The sequence below is a fragment of the Podarcis muralis genome, chromosome 3 (assembly GCF_964188315.1).
Source record: "Podarcis muralis chromosome 3, rPodMur119.hap1.1, whole genome shotgun sequence".
In the NCBI taxonomy this organism is placed as follows: domain Eukaryota; kingdom Metazoa; phylum Chordata; class Lepidosauria; order Squamata; family Lacertidae; genus Podarcis; species Podarcis muralis.
Genome location: NC_135657.1, coordinates 17,966,449 through 17,980,807, shown reverse-complemented (window position 1 = coordinate 17,980,807; position 14,359 = coordinate 17,966,449). Strand labels below are relative to the sequence as shown.

Below are 14,359 nucleotides of genomic sequence, written 5' to 3'. Positions count from 1 at the left end.
TCTGGGATTCTCCTGTAGGCCAATCACGTGCGGTGTAAATAATGTATATAAAGCAGATATTTTAGGGGAACTTTCATTCCTCACTACTATGAGCTGAATAAAGAGCATGAAATCCACACTCGACTCCGAGTATATTTCAGTATCCATGACAGATGGCTTAAAAACCTCCAAAGGAGGAGGGTCCACCACCTTCCGAGGGAGTCTGTTCCACTGCTGAACAGCTCTTACTGTCAGAAAGTTCTTCCTGATGTTAAGTCGGAATCTCCTTTCTTGTAACGTGAAGCCATTGGTTCGGGTCCTACCCTTCAGGGCAGGAGAAAACCAGCTTTTTCCATCTTCCATGTGGGTGCCCTTGCGATATAAGATGGCTGTTGTATTTCCTCTCAGTCTCCTCCTCTTTACCAGGCTAAACATTCCCAGCTCCCCCAAACCGATCCTCCTAAGGCTTGGCTTCCAGACCTTTGACCATCAGTCAAACGTTGGCACTCAAGTTGCGCTTGGAGAGCTGATGAAGTCCTAAACAAACACACCACCCCGGATCCTGGTGTTTTGTTAAAGCAGCAAGTACCTGAAGTCCAAAAGAGCCCTGCTGGATCGGGTCGCAGACCCATTTAGCTAAGAATCCTGTTCTCACGGCGCCCAGCTTGAGCTCCCCAGTTTGACTATTCCCAGCAAACTGAGATTCAGGTCACCTCCGACGGCGGAGGAACCCAACACACACGCGCAAGGCATGCTTCGTTTTCAACCTCTAGTTAAAAAGGTAAAGGGATCCCTGACCATTAGGTCCAGTCATGGACAACTCTGGGGTTGCAGTGCTCATCTCATTTTATTGGCCGAGGGAGTCGGCGTACAGCTTCCTGGTCATGTGGCCAGCAGGACTAAGCCGCTTCTGGCGAACCAGAGCAGTGCACGGAAACGCAGTTTACCTTCCCGCCAGAGTGGTACCTATTTATCTACTTGCACTGGTGTGCTTTTGAACTGCTAGGTTGGCAGGAGCAGGGACCGAGCAACGAGCTCACCCCATTGCAGGGATTCGAAGCACCGAGCTGGGCAGGAGCAAAAGATCTCCGTTGGTGGTGGTTTTTTTTGGGGGGGTGCTTGCTGTACATGAGCCGCGCCCCCTCTCCGGGATCCGAAAAGTAGCTGAGTGATTTGGCATGCAAGGCTTCTGGGCTGGAGGAAGGAGCCCGATGAGTGAAACGCTTTGCACCGCAAGCGTGTCATAATTAGATCCGAGAGAGAAGCTTCCTGTTTCCTTTTTCGGGTTTTTCTTTTTTCTTTTTTCCAAGCTGTCACACAAAATTTGAAACCAGCCGGTAACGTGACCCGCCGCACCAATGATGTGAGCCGAGCAGGGCGACTTTCATTTCTGGCGCCCGTTACAAACGCGAAGTTGTGCGCTCTTGGCTGCTGCGCACGTGGAAAGAGCTGGAGGAGATAATGGTATGTCAGTTCTTGCAAAAGGGCCGCTTCTCTGTTATGTTAAAAATCGTCTTAAAACTGCGCTTGGCTCATGGACGGACCCCGACAGCTGACTTCAGCAGGCTGGCCAAACAGACCCAAGGAACCCCTCCTCGGCAGGAAGCTATGCTGGTAAGACGCAACTTCATCCGTCTTTTTTACAAAACTGCACTTTGCGCAACAGCTGGCTGCAGCTTTGGACGTGGAGCTCCTATAGCCTCGTTTGCAAATATCACGGGGGCTGTGTGCTAAAAGCTTCCACCGATCTGCTCTGTAACTGCACCCTGCTCTAATTTTGGGGGAGGCAGGAAACACCCGGGTCTCAAGCGTGTCAGGAAACGCCTATGCCTGATCGGAAAGCCCTTCTCTCCGCGCAAATTACGCACCTGCTCTCTGGGTCGTTTCTTTCTCCAGGTGCTCCAGCCTTGGGCCGGAGTTTTTGGAAACGGGTATTATTAGACTCTGATTCAGCCCTATCTATCCTGGTCTGCAGAGGTAATTTGGAAACTTATCAGTCATTCAGCTCAGTGATGTGGTCTCGTTCAGTAAAGTGGAAATAATTCAGGAGGGCTAGTAGTAACTTCTGATCAGAAATGTGGTTTTAGCGCTTTGGAAGCGGGCTTGCGGATGTGGTCTGGCAGCAGGTCTTAGGTAAGGAGTATAGACAACAGGTTCTTGAATGAGGCAGAGGTCGTTCAGGAAGAAAACTGGAACCCGATTCCTGTTAGCGCTGTCTAATTTTTAAGAACGCGAGGCAGCAGCTGAGAATCAGTGTGTGAGACTTGCCTCACCTGTGGCTCACTTTTACTCCACCAGCAATTGATAACTTTTGCTGGAATCGTGTCTGATGTTTTTGTTAAGTTCTGTTGTCTGGGTTTTGTTTATTTATTTATTTTAAATTGCAAATTGGCTTTTTGAGGACTTGCACTAAAGGCTGGGTAGACATATCTGAAAGAGCAGCCTCTGTGCTAGAGAGAAAGCAGGCTTTTTAGCAAGGATGGAAGGTTATCTCTCCTTTTCAAGCAGTGACAACAAACATCCTTGGACAAACGCATCATGGCAGGTATACTTAAGTCTATTCTACGGGGGCGCAAAGCACTTTGGGCACCCCAGGGGAGTGTGTGGAGGGCAGGTCATTAGAACAGCCTGGAACAGCCAGTGTTTTATTTCCTCCCCAATGAATGAATGGCAGCCATTGACTCATATGAGGGAAAAGTAGCAGGATCCGTGTTGGGGCATCACAGGAGATGGGAGGGGATAAATCTAGCTGCACGGAGCCCCTTCTTTGAGAACTAAACCTGCACCTATCTGCATGGACTCATTCTGCTATTCTTTCTGGTCTCACCAACAGAATGTTAGTACTTGGCTTTGAAAGCTGAGTGGCTGGATTCAGTTTATATTCTTTCCCCATTAAATACACACTGTAATCTTAACGCCATTTATTTGGGAATAATCCCCATGAAACTGAATGGGAGTGACTTCTGAGCAGACATGTTAAGTAGACTGTCAACTGGGGTGGGCGGAATGTGATGGCAGAATATTCGGAAGGTTCAGGTGCCAACATGGGAAGTTTAAAAATGGCAATTGCCATTTTCCAGGTGTTTTATGATCAATAAAACTAAGAGATGGACAAGTGTGGCCCAGAGTATTGTGTCTTGCTTCCAGACTCGGGTTTCCAAACAGTTTCTGTCTTTAGTGAGAGTAATTGACCTAGTTTGTTCCTGTTTTTTCATATTTGTATCCAAGCCTTCCTCCAACAAGATCACTTCAGGCTGCCATTTGTGAACATTTGTGAACTCAAATCTGATCTAAGTCTAACTCCAGCAAGCTAGAGTGCTGGCTCTCATGTCTAGCCTTTCTCGTTTTGCTGTCAGTCAAGTTTTGCCAGAGCTGAATGGTCTGCATCAAAGCCAGACCCTTTGCAAAATGAGCATTGCAGAACAAACTGACAACAACAGAGCATTAAATGCAATGCACCTGTATTTTTTTATTTTGCAAGAACTTGGCTTTCCTGTGGCAGATGTTGCAAAATCTAGGGGCTTCCCATAGCATAGATGGTTACAGAGCTCTCTTCAGGTCTTCATCTTCTCTAGAAATGGAAGGGAGAAGGCATAGAAAGCATTGCAGGAATGAATAGGGCAATAAACATTTGGCCTTTAAACATGTCAGTATGAAATATCTAATTCTGTTTTTGCCTGCTTTTAGCTTATTGTTGATTCTAATTACATTCTGAATTTTTTAAAAGTACCTTTTTTATACCTGTTCTTTTAGTGACTATTTTAATATTTGTTTTATTTATTTTTGTAAACTGCTTAGCGGTTCTATTAAGTACTGCCCCCAGCCCTATCTGGGTGGGAGATGATGGGTTTGAACCCCAAACCTTCTACAGCCATAAAGCTAGGCTGTTTCTCATTGTTGCATTTTGTTAAATAAGTGTAATTTTGTTGGCATCCATCTATCTGAGTGCCCCACCCCCCGGGTGACATAGCATCACCCAAGTGCCCTCCCCGGGGCGCAAGCCTGGGCAGTGTGTATGGAGCTCCTGGGCTGCCCAGATGACAAAAATAAGCAAATATTTTTGGATTGACCCTGAAGGGGAAAGATCCACAGCTTTACTTACAGTGCTGCCAATCAAAAAAATCAGGACTGTGTTAGACTAGACCAATTTTGCAGCTTCATGTGTTCACAATCTCCTTTGTTGATATTATTCTTCCTTTTCTGCCTGAAATATACTTGGAGTCCTGTAGTGATTTCATGCTCTTTATTGCAGCTCGTAAAACGGTGAATGAATTTCCCCCAAAACCTCTGGCTTTATATACGGTATGTTATTTACACAATGGGTCCCGTCTGATTGGCTGATTCTGCTTCCCTCCTGGAGTCAGATTGGGCTGCTCCCAATATAAACCACGTGTCTGAAATAGTACAGGAGAACAATCCTGAAGCCATTTTGGCTCTCCCAAATTGACCTCAAGTATTTCTCTGCAAGGAGGACGGAAATGGGAAAAGCTTTCCAGTTGTCTTTGGACTTGTAGGGGCCTACACCTCCCTGTAAATACAGTCTGGCAAGTATCTGTTAAGCTGAGCAAATTATCAATATGCGTAAGAGATTCAGGAACTAAGTATTTACCATCTCAAAGGAATGGGCAGGCTACCCAGAAAAGGCAATCATATAAGGCATTATCAGGTATTCTGGCAGACAGGAGAGAAGCAAAACACTCATATTTCTGCTGGGGACCACCTCTTTCTGTGATGTATGTTTTTTTGGGGGGGGGGTGGTCTTGAGCTACAGGGAAGGCAACTTTCAAATGTCTATATAAGAGCTTGCACACCAGTGTTCTAGGTAACGGTTCAGCAACCTTTTTCAACCATGGGCTGGTCCACCGTCCCTCAGACCATGTGGTGGGCCAGACTATATTTTTTGGGGGAAATGAACGAATTCCTATGCCCCACAAATAACCCAGAGATGCATTTTAAATAAAACCACACATTCTACTCATATTAAAACACGCTGACTGTCCGCAGGCCGGATTTAGAAGGCGATTGGGCCGCATCCGGTCCCCGGGCCTTAGTTTGACTACCCCTGTTCTAGGTTCCTAGTCTCCCTCCCTGCATGGGGTGAGCGGCGGACCCTGTTGCAACAGTTTAATAAAGATCAGGCTTATTAGCTGCTTTGCTCCTCAATATTCTCTGGTTGGCCTCTGTTATTTTCTCCTACCGATAGAGAAAGCCTACTTAAGGACTCTATACGGGCTCTTGGATACACCATAAGGGAAAGGAAGTAGTATTTTTCTTTACAACGCTAGGTAAAGCTGCGAAACACTCCCTGTCTGAAGCTCAGGAGAGCAGCTGCTAGTCAGTGTTGGCAGTGCTAAACTAGATGGACCAATGGGTCTGTCTTGGCGTAAGGCGGCTTTCCCTGTTCTTTCGTTCCTGGTCTCCTGTGCAAAGGTGAGAGTTGCATCTGTTGTTCTGCCTACTTGGCCTCTGCCATGGGGCTCCCAGAAGGTTCCCTATGTGGGAATGTAGCTCTTGGGGTGAAAAGGTTTGCCCATACCAACTCTATTCACATTCTTTTCTAGTGATTGACTCATTTGGGGAGGAAAATAGGTTCTTTGATGGCACTTCTCTAAGCCAAGCTGGCTTGACCTATTTTTTTTAGGCCTTGCTAAATCCGTTGATCAAACCCACATTTACTAATTTCAGAATTAGGGGGGGAAACTGGCACCCAGGAATTTAGAGGATCCTTGCCTCCTACAAAACCATACCACTAGCTTGTAAAAATAATAATTGTCTTTAGAGTCCTCCACCCCTTGAAAATACAAAAACGAAGAAGAAGAAAAAACTCTGGGGATTGCATAATCATTGTGCTACATCACAGTTTTAGGTGCCATCATTTTGTCAGTCAAATAGCAACTGTCGTAATAGTAAACCACAGCACTGGGTTAATCCTATGCTCTTTCATAACTTTCCTTACTCATTTGTAAACTGGACTGTGGGTTAAAAAGAAGTTTAAAAACCTTGCTATTCATCCCTAGCAAGTGGTTTTGGCTCAGACATGTGGTCTATACATTTATGTATGTACTTGCTTGGTACATCTATGAACGTTTATTTTACATATATAAGACCTTAAAATTCTTATAACACTATACATTATGTTAGGACTTGTTAACTAAGCATTAGTTTCCACAAGACAGCTGTGAAGTCCATTCCCACCATGATAGCACTATATTGTGTGCATTTATCAACACAGATAATTGCCTGAAATTGATGAAGTTACATAACTGAGGTTTTACGTAAGTCAATGAACACCTTGCATTTTTTGTTTCTTTTAACCTGTGATTCATTCCACATCTCTGAACAGGGTTTTGTTTTTGCTTTTGCTTTGTTTCGCTTCAAAATGTGGGAACGTTTGACTTTGATTAGCAAGAGGCCTATTTTAGTTTCCTGTCTCATATCTTCTACCAGGAAAAACGGAGGAATTTGCTTGTCAAAAAGGAGTCCTCAGCACCCTCTCCCCGCAAAGTCTAAACACGTTTTTTGGTGGCATTATTTCTGAGCGCATAGGTTTAACTTGTAAAACACCTTGACCTTTGTCAGCCAGATGAAATGCTACCCTTCACTTTCAAATGGAAATACGCACGAGCTTACAGAGTGTTGCCATTTAAACTGGTTAGCCTGAAGGAGGAAGGCCTTGAAAGGAAAAGGAGAGAAGTACCTAGCCTCTGCTTGACCCTTCTCCTCATCCCCACTTCTATCTGTTTTTGGTGAAACTATAATATAATATAATATAATATAATATAATATAATATAATATAGCAGAGACATCACCTTGCCAACAAAGGTCCGTATAGTTAAAGCTATGGTTTTCCCAGTAGTGATGTATGGAAGTGAGAGCTGGACCATAAAGAAGGCTGATCACCGAAGAATTGATGCCTTTGAATTATGGTGCTGGAGAAGACTCTTGAGAGTCCCATGGACTGCAAGAAGATCCAACCTATCCATTCTTAAGGAAATCAGCCCTGAGTGCTCACTGGAAGGACAGATCCTGAAGCTGAGGCTCCAATACTTTGGCCACCTCATGAGAAGAGAAGACTTCCTGGAAAAGACCCTGATGTTGGGAAAGATGGAGGGCACAAGGAGAAGGGGACGACAGAGGATGAGATGGTTGGATAGTGTTCTCAAAGCTACAAACATGAGCCTGACCAAACTGCGGGAGGCAGTGGAAGATAGGAGTGCCTGGCGTGCTCTGGTCCATGGGGTCACGAAGAGTTGGACACGACTAAACAACAACATAATATAACTACAATTTTTCTTGCTAGAATACCGGTACTGCTTTCTGATCCGAAATTCTTCGTGACAATAGGGGTTGCAGACTGAAAATGAGAGCCAACTTCCACCCTCGCAGGGCAGGCTCCAGCTTTGATGGGCAAAGCGCCCTCTGGTGGGCCTGCTCTTATTACAACAATGGGCTCCCTAAGATGGTTGGATCGCACCTTGTACGCCTCATTCCGGCGACTCCTGCAGCCAAGCTGGTGCCAAACGTATTGCTCTGCTTTCCTTTAGAGAACACAACACCAGCGAGGCCGAGAAGGGGGTCTTGTTGTCTGGGCAGCCCAGGACCTCCATACACACTCTCACTGCCCAGGCCGTGTGCCCTGGGGAGGGCACTTTGCTGCTGCTAATACAGTGGTTTGGCTTCACCCCCGGAGGTGCACTCCATTGTGTCTCAAAGGAGTCGTGATGCCATCTTATCAGACCTGCTTCTGGTGGAGTGAGAAGGCCCAAATAAGGATGCACTCATTTAAAAGTTCTAAGAAGTTCTTAACAGTTCTAAAAAGTCCTAAAAATAATAATACAAAGAACTTGGAGAGTCGCTGCCAGTCAAAGCACTGGGCAGTGGTGTTACATGTTTTGGGGTTTTGTTGGGGGAGGGGAACCACAGCTCAGTGGTAGAGTACGTGCTCTGAGCCTCAATCTCTGGTATTTCTAGTTAAAAGGATGAGCGTTCAGGTGATCTCTGCCTGAAAAGCCTCTGTCAATCACTCAGAAAATGAACTCGATGGACAGATAAGGCAGCTTCCAATGAATATGCCAGTTTTTCTGTTTTTCTTTTCTTAAAAAAAGGTTAGCATCACATCTGGAAGTCTGTTTTTAGAAGGCTATCAAAATGGGCACAGCATCAGATATTTTTACACTTTCATGTTTCGTCTTTTTTGTGGCGGAATCATGCTTTGTTGCCATTCTCTTTGGCAGCAGCGCCACCTGCTGTTGAAAGCAAAGGCGACGAAAGATGAAGGGTGAGAAAGAGCCTCAAGTGTTTTCCTCTCGTGAAGAAAGAAGTCGAAAATCTGTTCTGTGCATCTTTCATGCGAATGTGTAATTTTCATTGGCTGAAATGCACGTTCAGGGTTGGTTTGTTTTTGACTGCGTTTCTTTCAAGCCTCACTGCCTAAGGTTGGAGAGAGGTGTGTTTTTTCTCTCTCCATAGATGTTAAGCTAGTCTCAAAAGAAGGGGCCTAGCTGTGGTACATACATCTGTACCACTTTCATCTATGAAAAAATGGTGTCTTTGTAGGCTGTCTGTACTGTGGCAAATGCTGTTTAATCAGAGGTGACAGTATGGTGAAAATAAAACCAAGAGACACGATGGCTCTTTCAAGAATCTCAAAGATTATGGTGTTTCCCCAGCGTAACCTGCATTGATTCTAATGTCAGCTTTTTAAAGATACCAGTTAGGTTGCTTCATCTTTAATAGTTATATAGAAGAGGCAATTGCATGATAAACTACACCTGCTAAAATTACCTCTTCCACACATCTGTTGCAGGAGCTATTCCTCTTGGACCAGATGAATACCTTTTATTTGCCTGGCCTTTTTAGATCTTTTGTCTACTCTGTTCTATAAATTATTGTATTTTTTAAAACTCGTTTTTAAGCTGCTCTGGAATACCCTTTGGGACTGATGATGTGTGGGCAATTAAATCTAAATTAATAAATATTCATACATATCCTCAAACAGCAGAACAGAAACACTCTTAGAACTCATCTAAGCCGCTCCTGAAATTCCACATTTTCCAAATCTGTTTTGTGCATTATAGCACTCTGTGGTTCAGTACCTATGCGGTTAGCTGTTCTCTCATTCTTTTGTTTTTTTTAAAAAAAAAATTATTGGTTTTACAAAATTTTTAAAAGAAACAAACAAACACTAAAGGTGACAAACATACATGTATAGTTTCAAGCATATTTTCATAAACCTCTTTTCTTGGACTTCCCCATACCCCCCCTCTCTGCATCCCAATGTCCATAATTCAACTAGCAACTCCCCATTGTTACTTTCCATTCTCTATCATCTTAATCCTCTTTTATAATTCTAACCTTATATCCTGTACCCCTTTGTTTCTGGGAACCACAACATTTTAACATTCATTAAGTTTATAGTAGTCCTTAAGATAACTTTTAAATTTTGTCCATTCTTCTTCCACCGTCTCTTTTCGTTGGTCACGGATTCTGCCTGTCATCTCGGCCAATGTCATATACTCCATCACTTTCATCTGCCATTCTTCCAGAGTGGGTAGATCTTGTGTCTTCCAATACTTTGCGATGAGTATTCTTGCTGCTGTTGAAGCGTACATGAAGAAAGTTCTATCCCTCTTTGCCACCAATTGGCCGACAATGCCCAAGAGGAAGGCCTCTGGTTTTTTAGAAAAGGTACATTTAAGTACTTTTTTGATTTCATTATAGATCATTTCCCAGAAGGCCTTAATCTTCGGGCATGTCCACCAAAGGTGGTAGAAGGTACCTTCAGTCTCTTTACACTTCCAACATTTGTTATCGGACAGATGATAAATTTTTGCCAGCTTGACTGGGGTCATGTACCACCTGTAAATCATTTTCATTATGTTTTCTCTTAAGGCATTACATGCCGTAAACTTAACACCGGTGGTCCATAACTGTTCCCAGTCAGCGAGCATAATATCATGACCAATATCTTGTGCCCATTTAATCATAGCTGATTTCACCATTTCATCCTGTGTATTCCATTTCAGCAACAAGTTATACATTCTTGATAAATTCTTAGTGTTGGGTTCTAGCAGTTCAATCTCTAGTTTTGATTTTTCCACCTGAAAGCCAATTTTCCTGTCCTGTTTGAAAAGCTCCATTATTTGATAATATTGAAGCCAGTTTTGTACTTTATGTTTCAATTTGTCATAGCTTTGTAATTTCCACTTATCTCCATCCTGTTCCAAAATTTCCCAATACTTCGGCCATCCGACCTCCATATTGAGTTTCTTTACTGCTTTAGCCTCGACTGGTGACACCCATCTAGGGGTTTTGTTTTCCAACAGATCTTTATATCTCTCATTCTTTTGTACCAGGAACACACATTGGGCCTATTGTTACTTCAGATCTAGAGTTTTGTTGCTTCTTCTTCTTCCTCTTCTTCTTCCTCTTCCTCTTCCTCCTCTTCCTCCTCCTCCTCTTTAAATTTAACCTGCCCATGGACACTTTGTAAGCAGTCCATAAAACCTCCTGATGTGTCCTAACATTAGCTCTCCCTTGATAGATAAAGGAAAATCCAGCTTGTGGTCCTTACTGACCAACAAAAATTACAATCCATTCTCATGCACGCCTCCTACTTAAGGTGCAAGGGGATCTTTCTCCCTGGTAAATCTACCCAGAAAGGAGAGAAAGTTTCACTCAGATATTAACAGCAGCAACGATGAAAACAAAATGAGGACTGAACAGTGTCTTTGGCACAGAGGACAGGGCAAAATAGGATAACCCAAAAAACATGATATGGCAAGTGCACATTACAAGACACAGTGCCGTGTGCAACCGATTTAAAAAACCTTTTTGCATTACTATTGGTTAGGGGGAAAGCAGACCTTAGCTTCAGAAAGACCGACATGCTACCCAGTCAGTAGAAACGCCATGTGGTTCCTGCAAATAAAATAAGAAAGCAGCAGCCTACATGGCAAATTTTGAGATGGTGTGGGTGATCTCTTTGTTTCCTTTGCACAATCCATCGCAAGTTTCAGGCTCATTCATTCCCTCCTGTTTTGTGTGCAAGAAGCAAAGTATGAGAGCTCTCCATTGTGTCATACGCTGGACGACTGTGGTCCATTTGGACTGTAGGTAGCTTAAATAAGCTGTAATTAAACCATGGTTCATGAGCCCGGCTTGACAACCCACTAGAGCTTAAGCAAGCTGCAGTGCTGCATGTTCAGACAAATGGGAAACTGTGGTTGGTTTAAAAGAGGAAGCAGATGCGCACCAGGTGTATGTGCCAGATGAGGAGAGGGAGTATGTGAAGCTGGCATCTCCACACCCAAACTGGTCCTCTTATAGTTCACATGTGAAAACGCCCCCAGTTTATGCAGAATAATCTGTCATTCTTCCCACTAAGATCAGTAAGATGAACACATAATTGTCACATGTTTTCCTCTTGAGATCCGCCGCTTACTGTTATTTGTAGTAAACCAGGAATGAGAAGCGTATAACTCTCTGAATGGCTCATAATTAAAGATCATTAATATTTAATGTCCATTCATAATGTCCTTGTGTTCTGTTTAAGAGCCAGGAGGTTTTTGTTGTTGTTGGCAATGCAATGGATCAAGAGCAATATATATTGCATTTTCACCTGTAAGCGGTAGATGGCACTAGCGACACACTATTGCTGTCACGTCCTGATTTTTCATGTTTTCCTTGTGTGAGGAAGGCATATATATTTAAGTCCAAAACAAGATCACATTAAAACACACACACCAGCACTTGGCATGTCTGTAAACACAAAGGCCAAAAAGCAGCTGCCACTTCTGATCAGAACCACAGAACAGTTTCCACAAGGTCTTCTGAGGACAAGTTTTTTAAAAAATATATTAAAGGAACTCCTCAGAGGCTCTAATTTAAGAGCCTTGCATGACTCATGTAAACAGAAGTGGCGCAACTGGTGAGTAATCCTGATAGTGCCTTTCTGTAAATATTTAATCGCAGTCAGGCTTCCAATGAGCCAGTCGGATTTTGGGTATTAAGACAATTACGATCTTAAAGGAAAGACGTGAGGAACGGGAAGGAGCTGTTCTCGTTGCATGAGATTTGCTGCTTGTTTTTCTATATTTACTGCTGACCCCCTTTGTCGCATATATTTTAAATTGGCTTTTCTCCTTGTTGTAAGCCGTGCAGAGAACTTGGTTCTAGAACGGCATATGAATGGCCTAAAATAAGTAAAGCAAATATATAAATGAAATTCAAAATTCAGCCTACAAACTGAGGTATAATGACACTTTTGCTGCAGATGGAAATATCGGTATTTTGACATTCAGTGTATGAATCTCTACTCGTGAACATTTTGAGGACAAAAGAAGAGGTATGAGAGGACGTCAAGAAAGCAGAGTGGCTTTCTCTTGTTCCCTGACTGTTCCCTTGTCAGCACAGGATCATATAGGATCACTGCTACATCACCCAATCAGATTTGCCTATGGATAATGTTGAGGGGGGAAAGGAAACCAGTGCTTTGCCCTTAAAATAAACTCATGAGAGAGAGGGAAGTTCTGTCTCTGTTGCTCAAGCGACCGGACTGTGCTAGCAACACATCATCCATAGGCAAACTTCGGCCCTCCAGATGTTTGGGACTACAATTCCCATTATCCCTGACTACTGGTCCTGTTAGCTAGGCATGATGGGAATTGTAGTCCCAAACATCTGGAGGGCCGGAGTTTGCCTATGCCTGGCCTGTGCGATTGTAGTGCTCCTGTAAACGTTTTCACCCACTTTTGAGGACTCTTTCAAAAATCACAAAAAGGTGGGTGCTTTCCGTAGGTGTTTGCAACCCCTTCTCTTGTTCTGGCACTGTGAACTGACTGAAGTTTTAGAGTAAATAAGGTGTGCTGATTACTTGGTCGAGGAATAGGCAGTTGATAGCCTCGTGGACTTACAACATTTAACTCCACCTACAGTAGGTTTTGTCTGTAGACCAGCCTTTGCAACCTGGTGCCATCCAGATGTTTTGAATTGCCATTCCCACCTGCCCCTGCCAATACAACCATCGTGTCTGAGGAAGATGAGAGCCACAGTCTAAAAGATACAAGGGGGCACCGTGCAGGTGAAAGCTGTGAGATAGGGAACCAGGCAGAGGGCCTTCTCGGTAGTGGCGCCCGCCCTGTGGAACGCCCTTCCACCAGATGTCAAAGAGAACAATTACCAGACTTTCAGAAGACATCTGAAGGCAGCCCTGTTTAGGGAAGCTTTTAACATTTGATGCATTACTGTATTTTAATATTTTGTTGAAAGCCGCCCAGAGCCGCCCCAGCCAGATGGGTGAGGTATAAATAAATAAATTATTATTATTATTATTATTATTATTATTATTATTATTATTATTGACTTTTATGTAATTTCTAGATGTTTGCTTCGCCAGTGAGAGACAAAAACAGGAACCACCGCTACCTCACCCCAGGGAAGTCCCGTTCTTCCTTGGAGGGTTTCAGTCTCTCGGGGAAGGGTCACAATGACCGAGGAGAAAAGGGAAATTCATAGCTTGGAGATACAAGCTGAGGTTGGTTCTCTAAAGGCAGTCCAGAGAGTAGTGGTTGGAGAAGCAGATAGCAAGACTGGGCTGAGGTGGCAAGGAAGGTCTTGAGGGGAAGCGAGGCCTCAAAGCAGCAGGTAGCTTTTATAAAAACATCCCACATCCACCCCAAACTACACACTTGTGCAATGAAGGGGACCGTCCTGCTGGAACCATGTGTTGTGATGAGTTAGCTCTGCATGGCCTTAGGTAAGGGACACTCCAAGTGGCCTTTGGCTTCTTCCCTCCTTCCCATGGGGCAGAGTTGGCCTCAGGTGTTGGAGAAGAGGTTCATATAAGAAAAGGACAGGAGAGGTAGAGCCAAGCCAAGAGCCTCTTGGGACCCAAGGAAGCCTATCGTATTCCACAGAGCTATTGAATTTGCTTGGCAAACTCCTCTTTCTCTGCCCAGACTGCTAATCCTGCTCATGCGTTTGACTAGCAGCAACTGCCCTGGGAAAGAGCTGGTTGTCTGGATTGTGGCTGTCTGGTGTCAGCTGGTTTCTTTGGCACAGTTTCTCACCCTTCCAGTCTTGAATTCAATTCGCCACATTTCCAAACAAAGTTCATGTGTCGTTCTTGAAAAGACCTCATGCAAATTCGGCGGCGTTTTAGTATACAGACTATCGAATGCAATTTTTTCCTAATATGTATATTCATTGTGTAATGTGCTTTTCTGTATACATTTCTGCACTGCAAAATTCGGAGAAGCGGGTCAACTTTGACAGGTGGCTGGGAGCACCCACATACTGGTCACCTGGTGACATCAAATGATTGACAGGTGGGGGACCCCACCCACTTGTCAGAAGTTGGCTTGTCGGGTAAGGTAAAGG

At 43.9% G+C, this 14,359-nt stretch overlaps 1 long non-coding RNA gene across 1 annotated transcript in view; it reads left to right on the top strand.

The window, feature by feature from the left end:
• The first annotated feature begins 1,371 nt into the window (after positions 1-1,371).
• LOC144327208 (uncharacterized) overlaps positions 1,372-14,359 on the top strand; it is a 40,261-nt gene continuing 27,273 nt past the window's right edge. The window contains exon 1 of the long non-coding RNA XR_013392122.1: positions 1,372-1,593. This is a non-coding gene — a long non-coding RNA (uncharacterized LOC144327208). The remainder of the gene's footprint in view (positions 1,594-14,359) is intronic.